The sequence below is a fragment of the Scyliorhinus canicula genome, chromosome 3, assembly GCF_902713615.1.
Source record: "Scyliorhinus canicula chromosome 3, sScyCan1.1, whole genome shotgun sequence".
Taxonomy (NCBI): domain Eukaryota; kingdom Metazoa; phylum Chordata; class Chondrichthyes; order Carcharhiniformes; family Scyliorhinidae; genus Scyliorhinus; species Scyliorhinus canicula.
In genome coordinates, this window is record NC_052148.1 from 95,683,942 (window position 1) to 95,706,672 (window position 22,731).

Here is a 22,731-nt window from a genome sequence, read left to right on the forward strand (position 1 = left end):
TGTACCGATGCTGCTAAATTTATTTTCTCTTTGGGTTCTGTGTGTATTGTTTTTTTACTAAGTTTTGGGCCGTTGCTCAGTTTTGTATACGGATTAACTTTGTTCTTAATGAGGGATGGTGGGTGAAATTTCCTTCTTTGTGTTTGTTGGGGATTGTAATGTTTGCAATGTATGTTCGGGGGGGGGGGGGGGGGATTAGTGGGGGGTAGGATACCATGGGGTGGGATTACCAGGCTAGCTGGGCGGGCTAACTCACGGAAGCGCAGTGGGGGGGGGGGGGCACGAGCAGGTGATAAGTTTGTTGAGGGGGTTTGGGATAGCTATTTTGTTATGGGGGGAAGGGGCGGGAGGGGGGTATTGTTCTGCTGATGGACTGGCGCTTGGAGACAAATCGGAGGTCGACGAAGGTGGGCACCCGAGGGCGGGCCTGAGGCGGCACGGGACGTGGGCTGGAGGCTGCCAAAGAAAGGTGATGGCTGATCATTGGGGGGTGGGGGGGCTGAATGGGCTGGTCAAAAGGGCTCGCGTGTTTGCGCATTTGAAGAGTTTGAAGGTGGACGTGACAATGCTACAGGAGACACACCTGAGGGTAGGCTGAGGAAGGGGTGGGTTGGGCAGGTATTCCATTCGGGGCTAGGCTCTAAAACTAGAGGGGAAGTGATCTTGATCAATAAGCGGGTGTCATTTGAGGTGGGCTGCATTGTGGCGGACTCGGGGTGGTTAGATACGTTATGGTGAGTGGGAAGCTAGACAGGATGCCGCTAGCATTAGCGACTATCTATGCACCAAACTGGGACGACGCGGAGTTTATGAGGCGGATGTTAGGGAAGATTCCAGACCCGGACTTGCATAGGTTGATCATAGGGGGCGGGACTTTAATACGGTCATTGATCCGAGGTTGGATTGGTCGAGTTCAAGGACCGGGAGGATGCCAGCAGCGGCAAAGGAATTAAAAGAGTTTATGGAGCAGATGGGAGGGGTGTATCCGTGGAGGTTTGGTCGGCCAAGAGCGAAGGAGTTGTATTTTTTTCCCACGTGCACAAAGTGTACTCCCGGATTGATTTTTAAAATTTTGAACAGGGCTTTGCTGGTGGGGGTGGGAGATGCCGAGTATTCAGCGATTGTTGTGTTGGACCATGCCCCACACTTGGTTGATCTATGGGTGAGCAAGGAGGGGTGTCAGCACCCGTACTAGCCTCCCCGGACAGGTGCCGGAATGTGGCGACTAGGGGCATTTCACAGTAACTTCATTGAAGCCTACTCGTGACAATAAGCGATTTTCATTTCATTTCATTTCAATGGAGATTGGATGTAGGACTGTTTGCGGATAAAGAGGTCTACGGGCGGGTGAGGGAGGCCATCCAGAATTATTTGGAGATAAACGACACAGGGGAGTTTTTGGCAGCAACGGTGTGGGAGGCGCTGAAGGCAGTAGTTACTGGGGAAACAGACTTCAGTCAGGGCTCACAGGGAGAAGGTGGAGCGGGCAGAGATGGATAGGCTGGTTAGGGAGATACACCAGGTGGATAGAAGGTATTCTGAAGCCCCAGAGGCGGGGCTGTTGAAGGAGCGACAGAAGCTGCAGATGGAGTTTGGTCTGATATATACAGGGAAGGCAGTGGGGAAGTTGAGGAAGGTGAGCGGGGCGATATACGAGTGTGGTGAGAAGGCCAGTAGGATGCCAGCACACCAGCTCAGGAAATGGGAGGTGACCAGGGAGATAGAAAGAGTGAACACAATGTATCGTTATATGTGGACAACCTACTCTTGTATATTTCTGACCCGTTTGGGGGGTTGGGGGAGATTATGCGGATCTTTGGGGAATTTTACTGGTTATGGGGAACAAATTGTGTGGTGATATGCATCACTGTAAATACACAAGGGGTTAATGTAGATACACTAGGACAGTGTAAATACACATGGGGTTAATATAAATACACTGGGACTAAATAAACACTAGAGGGAGCACTAGAGACATCATGACACACAGACATTCAACCAGTAGGTCACTAAGATAGGACATGACCAATGGGCAGTCAGGACACACCCAGAGGTGACACTACCACAAGGGGGCTACCCATATAAAAGGACAGGGATACACATGCTCTTTCTTTTTCCATAGGCGACACTCAGAGAGACAGGGGCAGATCAGGGAAGCATCACACTCACCGTGTGGATTAGAACAGACTGATTAGTTAGATCGAGTTACTATAATGAGATTAGCAGGAGAGTCGAACCCAAGTAGGAGAATTGTTAACTGTTCAACAAATGTGTAAAATCTATCTCCAAGTTTGCACCTTCCTTTGTCAGAGTATACATCAAGGAAGCAGCTTATGCTACATGAAGAAGCATAACACAACAAATTGAATATGCGTAAAAGTGAGGTTTTTGTGATCCAGGCGAGGGGGCAGGAGGGGAGACTTGGGGGGGGGGGGGGGGGTTTGCCGTTTAAAGTGATGGGAGGGAGTTTTTGACACTTTGGAATTCAGGTGGCATGGGGATAGGACCAGCTTCATAATTTGGCCCGGTTAGTTGAGCAAATGAAGGAGGACTTCCAAAGGTGTGACATGCTCCCGTTTTCACTGGTGGGGAGGGTACAAATTGTAAAGATGACGTTCTCACGAGATTTTTGTTTTCCACTGTCTCCCTATTTTTATACAAAAGGCTTTTTTTAAGCGAGTAAATCTGGTGATATCTGGTTTTGTGTGGGCGGGTAAAAACTCGCAAGTAAAGTAAGTCCTGTTGAAGTGAAGCCGAGGGGGGCGGGGAAGGTTGGCACTGCCGAACCTTAGGAACTATTACTTGGCGGAAATATAACCATGATTAGGAAGTGGGTAATGTGGGAGGGGTCAGTGAGGGAGTGGGTAGAAGTGGCATCATGTAGGGGCACAAGTTTGGGGGCACTGGTAATGGCACCTTTGCCGTTCTCACCATCCCAGTGGTAGTGGCGGGTCTGAGAGTTTGGGAGCAGTGGCGGAAGCATATGGGGGTGGAGGGAGCGTCGGTGTGGGCTCCAATTTGTGGTAATCACTGGTTTGTGGTGGAGAGGTTGGATAGGAGGTTTTGGAGGTTGGCAGAGAGCAGGGATTGAGAGGCTGGGGGATCTATTTATTGATGGGAGCTTTCCTTGTTTGGAGGATTTGGAGGAGGAGATTGAATTGCCGGGAGGGAATGGGTTTCGGTATCTGCAGGTGAGGGATTTTGTGCGAAGGCAGGTTTCGACCTTTCCGCTTCTACCGCCACAGGGGATACAAGAAAAGGTAGTTTCTAGAATGGGAGTGAGGGAGGGGAAGGTATCCGAAATCTATGACGATCTTATGAAGTGGGAGGCAACCCAGATAGGTGAGCTAAAGCGTAAATGGGAAGATGAGTTTCGAAAGGAATTAGAGGCAGTCTGTGGGAGGGTGCTCTGAGCAGCGTCAACACATCCTCATCATGTGCCAGGCTCAGCCTGATACAATTCAAGGTGGTTCACTGGGCACACATAACGGTGGCCCAGATGAGCAGTCTTTTTGGGGTGGAGGACAGGTGTGCAAGGTGTGCAGGAAGGCCCGCAAATCATGTCCACATGTTTTGGGCATCTCTGAAGTTTAGGAGATTCTGGCAGGGATTTGCAGATGTCATGTCCACGATACTAAAAATGAGAGTGGCGGCGAGTCCAGAGGTGACGATTTTTGGAGTGTCGGAAGACAAGGGAGTCCAGGGGACAAGAGATGCTGACGTTTCGGCCTTTGCCTCCTTGGTAGCCCGGAAATGGATCTTACTAGCGTGGAGGGACTCGAAGCCCTCAAAATTGGGGGTATGGGAGAGTGACATGGCTGGGTTTCTCAGGCTTGAGAAAATTAAGTTCGCCCTCAGAGGATCCATGTTAGGGTTCGTTCGGAGGTGGCAGCCGTTTATCGACTTCTTCGGGGAAAACTAAACTGTTAGCAGATTCAATAAGGGCGGGGCTAAGGGATTAAGGGGGGCAGGGGGAGTTAGGTTAGTTTAGTTTAGGCGGGAACAGTGAGAAGAGATGGAGACAGAGAGAATTATGTTGACATTTATATTTGTATTTTTTGTTGTCATCAAACCATAAATGCCTTAATAAAATGCTTGTTTAAAACAAAAAGATGCAATGCGGTGGCTCGACCACTCCAATGTTGCACTCCAGTACGCCGCCCGGAGGTCGCCCGCTTTGTTGTGGTCTGCTATGTCCTCCACAACCTTGCATAGCAGAGCAGCGATGAGCTGGAGATTGGTGATGAGGGATTTGTGTCCACCTCGGAGGAGGAGCAGGGGTAGGAGGAGGTGGAGGTGGAGGAGGACGAGGAGGGGACGGGGACGAGGATGATGAGACACCACACGAGCAGACGCCCAAGCTGCAGGACAGGTGGCGGCAGTGAGGGTCCGGCAAATCCGGAGGGCCAGGGAGGCCCTCACACTTGCCCAATTCACCTAGGACGTGGCCTGGACAATCGTCACATTCTTACCTACCCGCCACCCCCATTTCCCACCTATGCGTCATATCACTCCAGGGTGTTGGCACTGTCCGCGGGTCACTGTCGAGGTCGGGGGGGAGGTGATGATAACCCTCATAGAGCTGAACGCCAGTGCTCCTTAATCTATGCCATAATCTGACCCCTGCCTGTCTGCTGAGAGCTCGCTCACACTCATCACCTGCACGTGGCAATACATTATGGAAGAAAGTGACAGAGGCTTCCAACTGGTTGTGCACAAGGATGTTATTGTTTAATATATGTCCTCACTCTCCCGATGGTGCATCTCCCCCCTCAACCCTCAGCCCCACCCACCCCTCACCCCCTACCTTCCCCCTCCCCCTCCCCGGTGCCCTCAGTGATCCTCGATATGCTTTGCGCTTCTAGCTCTACCATTACATCTAGTTGTGTCCCCAGGATGCACATGAGAGGTGGAGGCAGCCGGATGACTACCTCGTCTCAGGCAGCACTCGCTGCCTTGTGGCTCACCCTCCGGGACCCTTGGGGACCAGGGCATCCCTCCTGGCCTCCAGGCTGGGGTTGCCTGAGCAAGTGCAGCGTCAGTACAGCTAGACATTGTTAGCGGGAGTCTGATGAGCACGGTCCCGGCGAATCAGCTGGCGAGCCGTCATTTGGGGCAGGAAACCCGTGAGGCCTCGTGGACCAATTAACATTGAATAGTGTTGCCGGTCTCGCCACATCACTTGGAAATTTTTCCAGAGAATCGCGCCCTCCGTCTCCGATGGGCTGAATTCCTAATGGCGTGGTTCATTTTTGCTTTTAAAAATCGTGAAACTGGCTTTGTAGCTGATGAGGGAGAGAGAGGAGGTAGGAAACTTGCTGGGGCTGGCTGGAGTTGGGGGGTGGGGGGTGGGCTCTGCCAAGGGGGTGGGGGGCGGGCTCTGCCAAGGCCAGTGGGAGGGGGAGTGACGCTTCCCCTTTCAGTCTCCCCCGTGTGGCTTCCCCTTTCAGTCTTCTGTTCCCGCCAGACCTGCGGCCCCTGACCATGGCAAAGCAGAGGGCCATGGACATGGTGGGCAGCCCGGAGGAAAGGGAGGTCGCCGAGTGGAGTTCAGCCATGGGCCAGGAAGTGAGACCCTGCTGAGTTCCGGTTCCCCGTTACATATGTGTTAACAACACCCCCCCACCACCTCCCAACGCCACCATCACACTGCCATCACCCCTACAACCCTCACCCTCACCCCCACACCACCCTCATCCCACATCACTCTGACCCCCACAACAACCCCACACCATGCTCACCCCCATCATTCGCACTATACCCCGGACCGTGGTCTAATCATGGGTCTTGTCTTGTGTCTTGCAGTACCTGCCAGAGATGGGGCGGGTCCGCATGACGTCCCCCGCCTCTAGCCAGTGCCACAGCCGGAGCATCCCCCTGAGTCGAGCAGCGACACTGGGAGCAACACCGACGCCAGCCTCCACCTGAGACCCAAGACACCCCGGAGCTCGAGTCCGGGGATGACACTGACTTCCCATCACAGCTGTCTCCAACACCCTCCACCATCCCAGAAACACTCACCTTGTTTGGGCACCTAAGTGAAGAGGCACCTGGGACACTCTTTGGTGTGCACCGCTCAGCTGATCTGGTACAGTAAGTGGCAGTAGGAACTCCCGAGATGGTCAGAAGGCAGGCTGACCCCAGGGACTAGCTGCTGTCCAGAAGTGGTTGGGGCTTCTGGAACGGACAGTCCCATCTATAGTGGAGATGCAGTCACAGAGCTAGGGACTACATGAGGGGTTGTTGGCGAGCATCCTGCTGGTGCAGTTGGAGGAGTCCAAATGCATACAGGAGCAGGAGGTGGTGCCAACCATACATGCTACCCAGGCCAACGCCGCACAGGAGGCGTCTGAGGTGGAGACATTGGTGGCGAAGGTTTTGGCTATGGATCAGCATTTCCAAGGCCTGGGGCATTCTGTGCAGATGCTGGCCAAGGCCCAGGACAGGGTTTCCGCCTCACAGGCAGCCATGTGCCAGAGCCTGGAAATCGCAGCAGAGCTCCTGAGAGCGTGGCCCAGCCACAGCAGGCCATGGCTGAAAACATTGGCAGCATTGCCCAAACTCTGGCCAACATGGAGCAGACACAGAGGGAGATGGCCCAGTCCCAGAGGGAGATGGCTCAGTCATTGGCTGATGTGACACAAACCCAGACATTGGTGGCACAGTAGTAGCGTGATGTGGTGCAGTCTCAGACGGAGATGGTCTACTTCGTGTGCTCCATGGCCGCGAGAATGCAAACCCTGGTCGAGACCAGAGTGGGCCTCCATGACTGGCAGAGGCAGGTGGCGGGGAGCCTCGGGATAGTTCCGATCATGCTACCATCCCATGGAATAGCCCAGGAGCCACCGGGCACCCCGAGGGAGGAGGAGGTGATGGGGCCTATGCCAGTGACTCCCGCAGGGGAGGTACCGGAACACTGCAGCACCTCGGACGCCCTCCAACAGGGGCCCAAGTCGCAGGGCAGGAATCACAGCAGGCCGCCTCCCCTCCTGCTGTACTGCCTGGGAATCCACCAAAACATTGCATTAGGGCCCGTAAGGCCAGAAAATTAGAAACCAGTTAAGTTTCCATAGCTGCAGGGTACAGTTTAGTTATAAATCTGTATATATGTTGTTACATTAAACACCTGTTCACACTGTTACAACCTGTCTCGGTGCTCTGTTAGATGGGTGTAAGGGGTGGGCTTGTCTGGACTGGCCAGAGAGGTGGAGAAGGGGGGGAAATTGGTGGAAGATGTGGGTGGCCTGGACCCCACCCCCACCCCTGACCGTCGCCACCACTGTCTCTCCAGGGATTTGATGGGAACGTGTGATGGAATGGGCAGCTCACCTGCAGGGATCAACCAGGTGGATGGTGGAAAGTGCTGCCATGGGCAGGAGTCAGACAGTGTCAAACAACGCAGAGCACCAGAGCTCATCGCAGAGCGGGTTGTCATCATCCTGCATCTCATGGACCAGTATTGCTGTTACTGCAAACCCAGTGCCCACACCACCTAGTGCGACAGGTATGTATCACAGAGGGGGTTGCAGGGCGAGGGAGTGGCCGGGCAGGGGAGAGGTATGTGGGGGAGGGATGCAGTGTCCGTGCCTCTCGCCAGTTCCCCTCCCTGTAGTTAGTGAACCTGGAGGCGATCAGAGCTTCCCGTGACGTTGGCCCTGGCACACTCGTGCAGAATCCCGTGCCTGCCTGGGCTCCATGTCCTGCCCATCCACCCCGTCCCCCGCACCCTCCTCATCGGACGAAGACTGGCATTCATCCCCCTCTAGCACATCGCCCCTCTGCTGCGCGATGTTGTGAGGACCCAGCAGGCCATCATGCTGTGGGCGGTCCTCTCAGCATCATACTGGAGGGCCCTTCCAGAGCCTCCAGGCACCTGAACCGTATCTTCAGGAGACCAAAGCACCGCTCGATTGCGCCCCTGGTTGGTGTATGGGTATCGTTGTAGCAGGTCTGCGTGTCGGTCTGTGGGCTCCGGATAGGTGTCATCAGCCACGACCGCAGCAGATAGCCCCTGTCACCCAGGAGCCAACCACCCAGCCTCTGGAGGGGGGGTTCTTGAACATGTCAAGAATCATTGAGTGTGCCAGGATGAAGGTGTCGTGCACACTTCCCGGGTATCGGGCACAGACGTGATGCGCAGTTGATGGTCATATATCAGCTGCATGTTCATGAAATGGAACCCTTTTTGATTGGTGTAGAGTAGCCTGCCATCTGCAAGTGCTCGTTGGGGGACATGCATCCTGTTGATCACTGCCTGGATCCGAGCATCACGTCGGTGGCAGCGAACCCCGATGCCCATGCATTCTGGTGCACTTGGTCCACTTTGAAGTGGATGCATTGAACCACCTGGGCCCACAGGGCCTCCGTGACGGCACGGATGCACCTGTGCACCGAGGTCTGTGAGATTCCAGACAGGTCCCCACTTGGCGCCTGGAAGGACCACATTGCATAAAAGATCAGGGTGACCGTCACTTTGATGGCCACCGGGAGCTAGCAGACACAGTCCAAAGATGTGCGGGTTAGGTGGATTGGCCATGCTAAATTGCCCGTAGTGTCCTAAAAAGTAAGGTTAAGGGGGGGGGTTGTTGGGTTACGGGTCTAGGGTGGATATGTGGGTTTGAGTAGGGTGATCATTGCTCGGCACAACATCGAGGGCCGAAGGGCCTGTTCTGTGCTGTACTGTTCTATGTTCTATGTCACACGTCTCCCTGCTGAGCCGGAATCTTTGACGGCATCCCCGGTCCGGTAGGTCCTCGAATGACCGGCGCTGTCGGTAGACACAAAGCCTGATGCGGCGCCTCCTTGGCGCTTCCTCCTCATCGGCCTGTTGCCTTTTCCCTCTCCATCCTAAGTGGCTGCCTCCTGTTCGTCTGAGGCACGCTCTATGCTGCACGCTCCGCTGCTGAAGCTTCCTCCTCATCGAGCAACTCCAGCTTGTAATGCCACTGGGAAACCCCCTAGGGCTGCGGCGACCAGCAGGAAGGCCATCATTGCTGGTTGTATTCCAATATCCATTGCCTGCAGGGGGTGAAAGGCCGGCATGTTAGCATGGTGCGTACCCCTGTTCCTAACCAGGTCCAATGGGCTACATGGTGCCCCCGGTTGGCATCAAGGGCTCTGCCCCCACATGTCCCCCCACCACCTCCTCACCCCTGGCTCTGTTGTTGCCCGGCACCATGGGGACTCTGGCCCTAGCGCCCAGCCCTGATGCCAGGGGTACCGTCGGCTGGCACTGTCCTTGCCAGCAGTACACTCAGCGGCCCTGCCCGGCGCCCCCGGAGGGGATACAGTAACCGTTGCCCTGTGTGGGCCGCCTGATATCCCGCTGGCGGGTGGCAGCCGGTTGAGTGGTGGAGGGTATGGCGGAGGGTGGGGTGCTGAGGTGGGGGTGTCACTCTTCAGAACCAGGGGCCAAGGTAGGTGGTCAGTGGGGTGCGCATCAAGATGGCTGCCTTACACACTCTCACGCGACCCGTGCGTTTGTGAACTCGGCAAATTGGGCGCAGAGCATTGCGGCAAGACCTCAAAGTAACGCGCTGATGCCGTCGCAACGGCATGCGGCGCGCTCCTTGGTGACACCGATTTTGAGACGGCGGAGCACCTGAAAAACGGCGCCGACCCCTATTCGGTAGCAAACAGTGATTCTCTGCCCGATCGCCTAGTACGATTGCAGCATCAGGCAATGGAGAATTCCGCCCTGAGTCTTCATTTTGGAGAATTGCACCCTTAATTACTAGAATATGGCAGCTAGTGCTGTTAAAAAAGGCATGGTTTCTTCGCCGGTCCCTCTGAGAGTTCTTGCACTGACTGAATTCTGCAAGATCATTTTTGGAAGATTGATTAGAAAAATCGAAGGAAGATAATTGAGAAGTAGCTTTTTCTGACTGATCAGGATTGGAAACACTTTTCAACTATGATTGGAAGATTTGGAACAAATCCCCATATTCCCAGCAATATATTTTTTTTGCTGGGAAGTATTCTGATCCAAATTCTTTACAAACTTGATAAAGTAGATTGCAAGTGCCAACTTATTTTGAATTATAAATAGGTACTAAAATTGTGCTTAATGTTTCCTTCACTTTACAGTGCGATTGCATTAAGGATCTGAATGAATTGCAGTGATAAGTAATTTTAAAGTTTTGTTCCTTCGAGCCTGGAGCCAGTTAAAAATATGAGGACTGCATTAGTGTTTTGCGGAGATCAGCAGTATTTTAGGAATGATATTTAACTATGTCACTTTCAGCTTATAATTTTTCCTTATTTGCATTGGAAGCTACATTAATCGTATAGGTCAGTAGACATGCCAGTGGTCAAAGTACTGTAACACCGCTGGGTCAGTAACTGAATTGATGGAATAAAATGCTCATCTATTGCAAAAGACACTGACTTTTTCCAATTTTCTTGAAAAGTCAAATAAAACTGTAGATATTATTCATTTAAAATAATTGAAATAACTGATTTTTTTTCTAAACAATAAACATAGGAATAAAAGAACAAGAATAAGCCATTCAGTCCCTTGAACTTCTTCACTGTTCAACAATACTGACAGGTTTGTACCTCAACTCTATTTTCTCAGCTTTAAAAATTTATATAACGAAAATTTACTAATCTCAGATTTTTACTCAGTACACACAGCCTTTTGAGTGACAGTTTCAGATTTAGAAAAGTACTTCCTGATTTCACTCGTGAATACCTTTGCCGGGATTCTCCGTTGGCTGACGTCGATTGGATGGAGAATAGTTTCCAACGCCAAAATCGCGGCGGCTGCCGATTTAAAGCCAAATTGCAATTCTCTATCACCTCGACAGCGGTCTGGAATGCACGTGCACTAAACACCATTTGCATATCACTAGCATACCTGACCCGGTATTCTCCAGGGCCTCCTCAATTCTCCACTTCCGATGAGCCATGTTCCCAACTGCGTGGTTCACTTGTGCTTTTAAAAATCATGAAACTGGTGCCGTGGTTGCCGAGGGAGAGAGGGGTTACGGAAAGTGTCCAACATCACCATAGTTTGTGGACAGTTGTGCCACTGCTCGGGGGCTTCTGTCAGGGCCGGGAGGCGTAGCAGGATGTGGCCAGTAGGTGGATGGGCACAGAACAATGCCGCAGCCAGAAAGGCAGCCATGCAGCTGCGCACGCCGCTGACAGCTCACTGTGAACTTAGGGCCATGGATCGTATAGGTAGCCCCCTAGGCCACCCCTCTAGGTGCCCTCTGGCCCCAGCCGACCCATCAGCTGTATACAACCAGTGCCATCTTGTTGGCTGAGATGGTGTGTGTGGGGAGTGAAGTGTGTATACGCAGCTACAGCTTGTCAACCTCCTGAGTGTCAATCACGGACCTGGCGAATCCCAAACCGTTTTCATTGGAACAGATTGTGTTCCACGTGGAACCGGTGCTAGCCCCTCCACAGTCACTGAATTGGTCCAGGTTTGGCACCAGTTTTGCTGTTGCGGAGGTCCACCAGTCCTGTCCCTTAGTCCGTCAACACTTAGTCTCAGGAACAGAGAATCCAGCCCCCTACCTCTGATATTAAGATTTTGCCCTTTTGACTGGATTCCCCACCAGAGAAAATAGTTGTCTGTATTTACCCTGTCAAAGGCCTTTATCATTTTAAACAATAGGATTAGATCATCTCATCCATCTAAATTCAAGGGAATTCAAGGCAAATGTGTGCAACTTTTCCTCATTTTCCGACATGAGGGGGAGGGAGAGGATGGATAGGATGTGGGCCCCGGCAGACACTGGAGTCACATAATGTGTGCGCCAGGGCCAACGCGCACGGGATGCTCTGATCACCTCCAGGTTCACCGACTGGGGGCGGGGGAGGTGGGGGGGGAAACAGTCCAGATGCATGGGCACTGGGCCCCACCTCCACATCCCCCATTCCCAGCCACCCCTCTCGCTTGCAACTTCCTCCCTGATACAATCTGCCTCACTATGGGGTGAGGGTACCTGGGTTGGTAGTAACAGTGGGTCCAGTCCATGGGATGGAGGATGATGACATCCTGGTGCTGCCTGTCATTCGACAATGTCTGACTCCTGCCCACGGTAGCACTTTCCACCGCCCAGCTGGACGATCCCTGTATACGAGCTGGCCATTCCATCTCACAATCCCATAGAATCCCTGGGGTGGCAGAAGTGAGCACGGTGGGGATGGAGGGAGGGGGATGGTGGGATGGGACACAGGAGTGGTGAGCGCTCCCTGAACTGCGGTTCCTAAGCTAAGCCCACCCCCCAGTGTCCACCAATTCTCCCCCTCGACCCACGCTTCTTCTGTGGCCAGCCCAGATCCAGACCAGTCCACCCCTCGTACCCTTCTGATAGAGTATCAAGGCAGGTTGTAACATTGTGAACAGGTGTTTAACGTGTAAAACACAAATACATGCTCCCGCCCTATCACTAAACTGCCCTGCACCCTTGCCAATTTAACTGGTGTCTACCTTTCTGGCTTTATGGGCCCTAATGCTGGGTCTAGGTGGATCCAAAATGAGTGGAGGGGGGGCCTGCTGTGATTCCCGCCCTGCGACCTGGGTCCCCTTTGGTGGCTATCTTCTGGGACAACTGGGCCTCGATGGGCCCAGCTGTTGATCGGGTGTCCCAGGTGGCGTGGTGCCACCCTGTTCTGCCCGCTGCCCAGTAGATGTGCTAGGAGCAAGGGGGGGGGGGGGGGGGGGGGGGGGGCGAGCCCAAGGTGCTGCGGTGTTCCGGGACCTCCCTTGCGGGAGTCAGTGGCACAAGCCACATCACCTCCTCCTACCTCGGGGTGCCCAATGGCCCCCAAGCTACTCCAGGGGATGGGGTGTGATTGGACCTAACCACTGAGGCTCCCCCGCCATCTGGCACTGCCAGTATTGGAGGCCCCCTGACATTTCGACCAGGGTCTGCATGCTCACGGCCATGGCGCATCGGGAGTGGACCACCTCCATCTGGGTTTGTGCCACATCAGCCAGTGACTGCGCCATCTCCCTCTGACAGTGGGTCACCTCCCTTTGCATCTGTTCCATATCGGCCAGCACCTGAGCAATGCCCCCAACTCTCAGCCATGGCCTGCTGTGACTGGGCCACGCTCAGGGGCGCCGCTGCAAGGTCCAGATGGCTCTGGCACATGGCTGCCTGTGTGTAGAAGGGACTTTAGTTGGCAACTTAGCTGCCTTAAATACCCTGTATTATTTTAATCAGCTGCTTGACTATATTTCATGGAAATAGGCCCTTGGCGAAGCATGATGGATATATAGCCTTATTTTCAGTCAAAAAGTTTGAAGTTCTGTATGAAACAGTCAGAAGATCATACCATGTAAACAGGCGTACAGCTGCAAATTATTTTGCTGACAGCAGACAATTATTATTTTTCTTCGGCGAGGAATTCAAGGCCTGTCATTAAACTTTGCTCGCTTTTCTGTCCTCTTAGCTAATCTCAAGAATGGCTCTCTGTCCTAGATATTGCGTACGATATTATATAAATTACTCGCCTTACCTTTGTAAAGCGGGGACATTTGGAAAGACTGCAGTTGTTCTAATTCCCTCCACGAACTTTGTGTTAAAGGACCTTTCGCGAAAACACGTAGTGCTGACTATTTTTTTCTTCAACACTGTGAGAGGGCCTCAACCACTGTCTGCACAGAATGCCCCAGGCTTCACAGTGGTTAGTACTGTTGCCACACGGTACTAAGGATCTGGGTTCGATCCCGATTCTGAGTCACTGTCCGTGGGGAGTTTGCACGTTATCCCCGTCCCTATTGCACGTTCTCCCTCTGTTTATATTGTGATTTGAGAGTACTTTTAATAAATGGGTGTTTATAAATGGGTATGTATATAAATATCTGTAGTGAGAGTACCTTCAAGAAATGGGTGGTTATCAATCACCTCTTGATCAGGCTGTACCATCTTTTGCACCTCCTTCGCTTCACTTGGGCTTTCCTTTACCACTTTCACAAACCCTACTGTCCTAGCCTGTTTTACCACATTTGCCTTCCCAGTGCTTTTCTTCAACCATCAACACTGTGACTTTACATGGCCTAGTTTATTACAGTGAAAACATTTGAAATTTTCCATTCCTTTTCCACCCTCCTGGATTTCTTTTTTAATCTGAGGTACACTCTCCTTATTATGATCTCCTTGAGATGATGATCGCAAAGGGACAGGTGGTCTGAGGTGCATTTGTTTTAATGCGAGAAGTGTAGCAGGTAAAGCAGATGAACTTAGGGCTTGGATCAGTACCTGGGAATATGATGCTATTGGTATTACTGAAACTTGGTTGAGGGAAGGGTAGGACTGGCAACTAAATATCCCAGGGTAGAGATGCTTCAGGAGGGATAGAGAGGGAGGTAAAAGGGGTGGAGGAGTTGCATTACTGGTCAGAGATGATATCACAGCTGTGATTAAGGAGGGCATGATGGAGGATTCGAGCACTGAGGCAATATGGATAGAGCTAAGAAATAGGAAGGGTGCAGTAACATTGTTGGGACTTTACTATAGGCCTCCCAAAAGCGAGTGTGAAGTAGAGGTACAAATATGTAGACAGATTATAGAACAATGTAGGAGCAATAGGGTGGTTGTGATGGGAGATTTTAACTTCCCCAACATTGAATGGGACTCATGTAGTGTTGGAGGCGTAGATGGAGCAGAATTTGTAAGGAACATCCAGGAGAGTTTTTTAGAGCAGTATGTAAATAGTCCAACTCGGGAAGTGGCCATACTGGACCTGGTATTGGGGAATGATCCCGGCCAGGTGGTTGACGTTTCAGTCGGCGATTACTTTGGGAATAGCGATCACAATTCCATAAGTTTTAGAATACTCATGGACAAAGACGAGAGTGGTCTTAAAGGAAGAGTGCTAAATTGTGGAAAGGCCAACTATAACAAAATTCGGCAGGAGCTCGGGAATGTGGATTGGGAGCAGCTGTTTAAGGGTAAATCTACATTTGAAATGTGGGAGTCTTTTAAGGAAAGATTGATTAGAGTGCAGGACAGACATGTTCCTGTGAAAATGAGAGATAGAAATGGCAAGATTAGGGAACCATGGATGACGGGTGGTATTGTGAGACTAGCTAAGATGAAAAAGGAAGCATACATAAGATCGAGGTGACTCAAAACTGATGAAGCTTTGGAGGAATATCGGGAAAGTAGGACAAATCTCAAACGCGCAATAAAGAGGGCTAAAAGGGGTCATGAAATATCTTTGGCTAACAGGGTTCAGGAAAATCCCAAAGCCTTTTATTCGTATATAAGGAGCAAGAGGATAACTAGAGAAAGGATTGGCCCACTCAAAGACAAAAGAGGGAATTTATGCGTGGAGTCAGAGGAAATTAGTGAGCTTCTTAATGAGTACTTTGCATCGGTATTCACCAAGGAGAGGGACATGATGGATGTTGAGGCTAGGGGTGGATGTTTAAATACTCTAGGTCATGTCGGCATAAGGAAGGGGGAGGTTTTGGGTATTCTAAAAGGCATTAAGGTGGACAAGTCCCCAGGACCAGATGGGATCTATCCCAGGTTACTGAGGGAAGCGAGGGACGAAATAGCTGGGGCCTTAACAGATATCTTTGCAGCATCCTTGAGCATGGGTGAGGTCCCGAAGGAATGGAGAATTGCTAATGTTGTCCCTTTGTTTAAGAAGGGTAGCAGGGATAATCCAGGGAATTATAGACCTGTGAGCTTGACGTCAGTGGTAGGCAAACTGTTGGAGAAGATACTGAGGGATAGGATCTATTCACATTTGGAAGAAAATAGACTTATCAGTGATAGGCAGCATGGTTTTGTGCAGGGAAGGTCATGTAGATGCCATATACATGGACTTCAGTAAGGCGTTTGATAAAGTTTCCCATGGCAGATTGATGGAAAAAGTGAAGTCGCATGGGTTCAGGGTGTACTAGCTAGATGGATAAAGAACTGGCTGGGCAACAGGAGACAGAGAGTAGTGGTGGAAAGGAGTGTCTCAAAATGGAGAAAGGTGACTAGTGGTGTTCCACAGGGATCCTTGCTCGGACCACTGTTGTTTGTGATATACATAAATGATCTGGACGAAGGTATAAGTGGTCTGATGAGCAAGTTTGCAGATGATACTAAGATTGGTGGAGTTGCAGATAGCGAGGCGGACTGTCAGAGAATACAGCAAAATATAGATAGATTAGAGAGTTGGGCAGAGAAATGGCAGATGGAGTTCAATCCAGGCAAATGTGAGGTGATGCATTTTGGAAGATCTAACTCAAGAGCAGACTATATGGTCAATGGAAGAGTCCTGGGGAAAATTGATGTACAGAGAGATCTGGGAGTTCAGGTCCATTATACCCTGAAGGTGGCAACGCAGGTCGATAGAGTGGTCAAGATGGCATACAGCATGCCTGCCTTCATCGGATGGGGTATTGAGTACAAGAGTTGGCAGACATACAGTGAACATCTTAGCAACCATCAATTCAAATACAACCCCAAAGAATACAACACTCCAAGTAATCCTTACACTTTTCTTGTCACATCCATAAGACAGCAGGTTTAAATTCTCTGCTGAGAGCAGTTATCACTCTGAATTCACCAAATGATCTAGAGATAGTCTTTAGGTGGCAGAGAGATCAAAATTACACCTGCTTTGGCTGGCTGCAGCTCCAAGACTAAAATGAAACAAAAAAACTCAGACACACCCAAGTTTTTCCTCAAAGCGAAACTAAAAAGCAGAGCCAGAGCTCAGCTCCACCCACAGTCTGACATCACTGCAGCCACTTTACCAGATAAACATTTCTTAAAGTGACATTCCCATGACAAAGCGTTGTGAATCTATGGAATTCCCTGCCCAGCGAAGCAGTTGTGGCTCCTTTATTAGATGTTTTCATGATGAAGATAGATAGTTTTTTTGAAGAATAAAGGGTTATGGTGTTGGGGCTGGAAAGTGGAGCTGCGTCCACAAAATATCAACCATGATTTCATTGAATGGTGGAGGTGGCCCGAAGGGCTTGATGGCCTACTCCTGCTCTTAGGTCTTATGCTCTTATGTAAAGTACAAAGGACCAAACACAACAGGAATGGTGGGAAGGTTAGTCTTCACCCTGGCATAGAATCACAGAATTTACAGAGCAGAAGGAAGCCATTCGGTCCATCGAGTCTGCACCAATCCTTTGAAAGAGCATCCTACTTAAGCCCATATCTCCACCCTATCCCCGTAATCCAGGAACCCCACCTAACTTTTTTGGACACTAAGGGCAATTTAGCATGGCCAATCCACCTAACCAGCACATCTTTGGACTGCGGGAGGAAACCGGAGCACCTGGAGGAAACCCATGGAGGCATGGGGAGAACGTGCAGACTTCGCACAGACAGTGACCAAAGCCGGGAATTGAATCTAGGACCCTGGAACTGTGAAGCAACAGTGCTAAACATTGTGCTACCATACTGCATGATGGGTAAGGCGCAGGATACTATGGGAACCCACCTAACAATCGTAGATTGTTAAAGCCTAATTGCTCTCACAGCTTTGTCTGAATAAAGTAATAAAGAGATAGCAACTCGAACTCTCACACTCAAGCGGTCTCATCTTATAACCACAACAATTTAGCGCTGTGAGCAGGGTCCTCGGAATATCGGACACTGGCGTCGGACAAATTCTGACAGCTAAGGGTAGGTGAGTTTATTCATTTACTCCCAACCAGCGCCATATGCTGGCACCCATATCGGCCGCCATGGCCGGGTGATCTGGCCACTGAAACCACTAGCTACCCAGTCCCCGGGTTGCATGCGTCAGACTGTCTAACACTGTGCTTTTTCTATTTCCCCTCCCCGAGGCGAAGGCCGTTTATAAACGCAGGGAACAGGAGAAAACTGGAAGCGGACTGCCGGACATGCGACCCCTCACCATGTCAGAGTAGCGGGCCTGGACATGGTTTGGTGGCCTGAAGAAAGGGCAGTCCCTGGGGTGGAGATCAGCTTTGGGCAAGGAAGTAAGACCTACTAGGTTGCGGTCCCCACGGAACGTGTATCACTCCCCCCACCACCCCTCCCAATAACACCATCACCCCCACACCCCCCTCACACCCACACAATCTGCACACCACACTCATCCCCACACCACCCTCATACCACCCCCACACCAACTTCACCCCACACCCTCACTTCACCCCTGCACAACCCGCATTCACACACCACTCTTAACCCCAGACCATCCCCCGCCCTTGCCGCCCATAGCCTATTCATGCGTCCTGTCTTGTGTCTTGCAGGACCTGCTGGTGAGGGGTGGGCCCTTCTGGTGTCCCCTGCCCCCAGCCACAGGTGCTGAGCAGCGACAACAACACCGAAATGCAGATGACCCAAATTTCCTGTGACACCTGGAGCTTGAGTCCGAGGATAACACGGATTTCATGTCTTAGCTGTCTCCAACACCCTCCACCATCCGAGAAACAGTCACTTCGATTGGGCACTTTAGTGAAGAGGCTCCTGGGACACTATCTGGTTCTCACCACACAAATGCTCCAGCACATCAGTTGGAGGTAGGAACTCCCAAGGGGCAGACAGTTGGAAGGCGGACCAGCCCCAAGGACTAGTGCCATCCAGAAAAGTTTTGGTCTTCTGGAACGGATAGTCCAATCGATTGTGGAGATGCAGTTGTAGAGCCAGGACTACATGAGGGGTCGTTGATGAGCACCCAGCACCTGCAGGCGCAGGTGGAGGAGTCCAACCACATGCAGGAGCAGGAATTAGTGCTGGCCATGCGTGTCATCCAGACCAACAGCACACGGGTGGCATCCACAATCGAGGCCTTGGGAGTGAGGTTTTCGGCCATGGATCAGCATGTTCAAGTCCTGGAGCATTCCATGCAGGTGGTAGCCGAGGCCCAGAGTAGGGCTACCCTCTCACAGGTAACCATGTGCCAGAGCCACCGAGACATTGCAGCGGAGCTCCTGAGTGTGGCCCAGTCACAGCAGGTCATGGCTGAGAGCATCGGCGGCATTGCCCAGGCGCTGGCGAATGTGGCACAGACGCAGATGGAGGTGGGCCACTCCCAGAGGGAAAGGATACAGTCACTGGCTGATGTGGCACAAACCCAGAGGTGGTGACACAGTCACAGGGTGATTTGGCGCAGTCCCACATGGATGTGTTCCATGGCTGTGGGAATGCAGACTCTGGTTGAGATGGTGAAGGCCTCCAGAACTGGCAGTGCCAGGTGGTGGGGGAGCCTCGGGATATCTCCGCTTGCACCTCCGTCTAATAGAGGAGCTTGGGGGCCACCGGGCACCCCGAAGGTGGAGGAGGTGATGGGACTCGTGCCATGACTCCTGCAGGAGGTCCTGGGACACTGTAGCACCTCGGACTCCCCCCCCCCCCCCCCCCCCCCCCCCCCCCACCCCCCACCAGTCCCTGGCACCTCTGGTGGGCAGAACAGGGCTGCACCACGCCATCTGCGTTACCCGGGCAGCAGCCAGGCCCATCTAGGCCTGGTTGCATCAGAAGATGGACACTAAAGGGAACCCCGGGAATCACAGCAGGCCTGATGTACATCTGGGGATCCACCTAGCATAGCGTTAGGGCTTGTCAGGCAAGAAAATTAGACAACCGTTAAGTTGCCACGAGTGCAGGGTGCAAATTAGTGATAGGGGCTAAGGCACGTATCTGTATATATGTTTTCATATTAAACACCTGTTCACAAGTTACAACCTGCTGCGGTGCTCTGTCAGAAGGGTGTGATGGGTGAGCTGGTCTGGGTTGGCTGCAGAGTGGGAGGGGGGTGAATTGTCAGACATTGGGGGAGGGCTTGCCTGAGGGACCACAGTTCAGCCATCGCTCCCTGTTTCGATGTACCACCCCCATCAACATTACCACCCCCCTTCCCTCACCGTCTCCACGCCGCACCGTACCCTCCACTGACACTCCAGGGATTCAATGGGACCAAATGATGGAAACGCCACTCACATGCAGGGATCACCTAGGTTGACAGTGGAAAGTGCGATCGTGGGCAGGAGTCAGGCATTGTCAAACGATATGGAGCACCGGAGCACATCGCAAAGCAGGTTGTCATAATCCTCCATCCCATGGTCCGGACCCACAGTTACTGCATACCACGGGCACGCAACCCGTAGTGGGGCAATTGTATAACACGGAGAGGGTTGCAGGAGGTGGGGGGGGGGGGGGGGGTGGCTATGCGGTGGAACAGAGTAGCCGTTCCCCTGGCCATTCCCCCATCCCCAGTTGGTAAACCTTGGGGCGATCAGAGCGTACCGTATGCATTGGCCCTAGCGTGAATGTTGTGTGGCCTCCCGTGCCTGCCCGCTGTTTATGTCCTGTCCATCCTCTCCCTCCCCCGCATCCTCCTTGTCAGACGAAGCCTGCTGTTCATCCTTCTCCTTCAATACATTGCTTCACTGCTGCGCGATATTGTGGAGGACGCAGCAGTCCATCATGATGCGGGCCACCTTCCCAGTGCTGTACTGGAGGGCCCCTCTAGAGTGGTCCAGCCAACTGAACCACATCTTCAGGATGCCGAAGCACTACTCGATCACGCCGCTAGTTGCTGCATGGGCATCGTAGCGGGTCTCCGCGTCTGTCTGTGGCCTTCTGATAGGCGTCATTAGCCATGTCTGCAGCAGATAACCTCTGTTGCCGAGGAGCCAACCTTTAAGAGGCCGGGAATCGTTGAGTTTGCCAGGATGAAGGGGTCGTACACTCTGGTATCGGGCACAGTCGTGCATGATGCGCATCTGATGGTCACAGGTCAACTGCATGTTCATCGAGCGGAACCCCTTTCGGCCTGTCATCTGCAGGTGCTCGTAGGGCGATATGCATCATGTCGATCAACGCCCGGATCCGGAGCATGTTGGCAATGGCGGCAAATCCCGCTACCCGGGGATCCTGGTGGGCTTGGTCCACATTGAAATGGATGTATTGTGCCGACTTGGCATATAGGCCCTCCATGACGGCGCGGATACAACTGTGCACTGAGCTCTGAGAGATCCCGGACAGGTCTCCACTCAGCGCCTGGATGGAGCCCGTGGCTTAAAGGCTCAGGGCGACCGTCACCTTGATGGCCACCGCGAGCAGGTGTCCTCCCCCATTCTCCCGCGGTGCCAGGTGCGCCATGATCTGGCAGATATGTCGCACTGTCTCCCTGCTCAGCCGGAGTCTTTGACAGCATGTCCGGTCCTGCAGGTCTTCGAATGACAGCAGCACCGGCCCTAGGGTTGCTGGCGCCCCGGGCAAGCTGAACTTCGGCGCCCTTCGGGGGGGGGGGGCGGGGCCCGGGGGGGGGGGGGGGGCGGAGGGGGCCCGAGGGGGGGGGGGGGGCGGAGTGACCACCGGCGAGCCTGGATCCATCCGCCATGTTTGTGCGGGGCGGCCTGAGGGAGGGCGGCCACCGCGCATGCGCTGGTTGGCACCGGCCCAACTGCGCATGCGCGGGACCCGCAGTCCTTGATGACGCCCCCTAGCACATGGCGCCCCGGGCGACTGCCCGAGTTGCCGGTACCTTGAGCCGGCCCTGAATGACAGGCACTGCTGGTACACGTGAAGCATCATGCTGCGCCTCCTTTACACCTCCTTGTCCTCCTCCTCGCCCTGTTGGGGAGCCAACCCTCAATCCTCAGCAACTGCCTCCTGTTCCTCGGGGCACACTCTGCTGCTGCAGCTTCATCCTCCTTGAGCAGCACCAGCTTGTACAGCCTCCATGCATTCCACAGGGCTGTGGCATCTGGGAGGAAGGCCACCATTTCTGGATGAATTCCAATATCCATTGTCTGCAGAGGGTGAAAGACCGACATGTTGGCACTGCAGCGCCTGCCCCCGCATGACCCCCTACCCCATCCCCGCACCCTTCCTTGTCGGTGCCCTACACCATGGAGGCCTCTGGCCCTGTCCCAGGGTATGGGGTCAGTGGAGGGTAGGATCATCATGCTGGCATGAACAACACACAGGGGGAGGTGGTAGTGTAGTGGTATTGTCACTGAACTAATAGACCAGAGACCCAGAATAACGCGCAAGTTCAAATTTTAGATTGCACCCCCCAGGGCGAGATCATCCTGCAACCCCCCAGGACCCCGGAGCCCACCCGCGCCGCCTGGCCCCGCCGGTAAGGGAGGTGGTTTCATTCACGCCGGTGGATGGAGCAGATGGTGAAATTTGAATTCAATAAAAATCTGGAATTAAAATTCTAATGATGACCCTGCAGACCAATATCTTTATTGCCTCATTTAAACTCAACACTCAATTTTTGAATCGGATCAAGTAGAATTGAAATTGAAAACTGGACAGGTAAAAAAACTGGTAAGAATTCTTGCTCCCAATCACATTCTCAGTCATATTTCCCACTCTGATCCCATCCACCTCAGTTCTGTTCAGAATTGGTCAATTTGAATCCAGCTGAAATGAAAAATATTGGGCGGGATTCTCCCCTACCTGGCGGGGCGGGGGATCCCGGAGGGGCAGGGGGTCCCGGCGGGATGGAGTGACGTGAATCCCCTCACCTTTAGGGGCTAGGCCCGCGCTGGAGTGGTTTGCGCCCCACCGGCCGGCGTGGAAGGCCTTTGGCGCCAGGCCAGCCGGGGCCGAAGGGACTCTGCCGGCCGGCGGAAGTCCGCGTATGCGCGGGAGCGTCAGCGGCTGCTGACGCATCCCCACGCATGCGCGGGGGGGGGGGGGTCACTTCAGCGGAGGCTGACACGGAGGGGAAAGAGTGCCCCCACGGCACAGGCCCGCCCGCGGTTCGGTGGGCCCCCATCGCGGGCCAGGCCACCGTGGAGGCACCTCCCAGGGTGAG

General features: G+C 52.9%; 1 long non-coding RNA gene across 3 annotated transcripts in view; it reads left to right on the forward strand.

Moving 5' to 3' along the window:
- Positions 1 to 22,731, forward strand: part of LOC119962822 — a 271,981-nt gene that overhangs the window by 33,616 nt on the left and 215,634 nt on the right. For 2 of the 3 annotated variants that reach the window (XR_005459974.1, XR_005459978.1), the window contains exon 2: positions 10,484 to 10,549. The exons of the other annotated variant lie outside the window; for it this stretch is intronic. This is a non-coding gene — a long non-coding RNA (uncharacterized LOC119962822). The remainder of the gene's footprint in view (positions 1 to 10,483; positions 10,550 to 22,731) is intronic. 3 annotated transcript variants of the gene reach the window in all.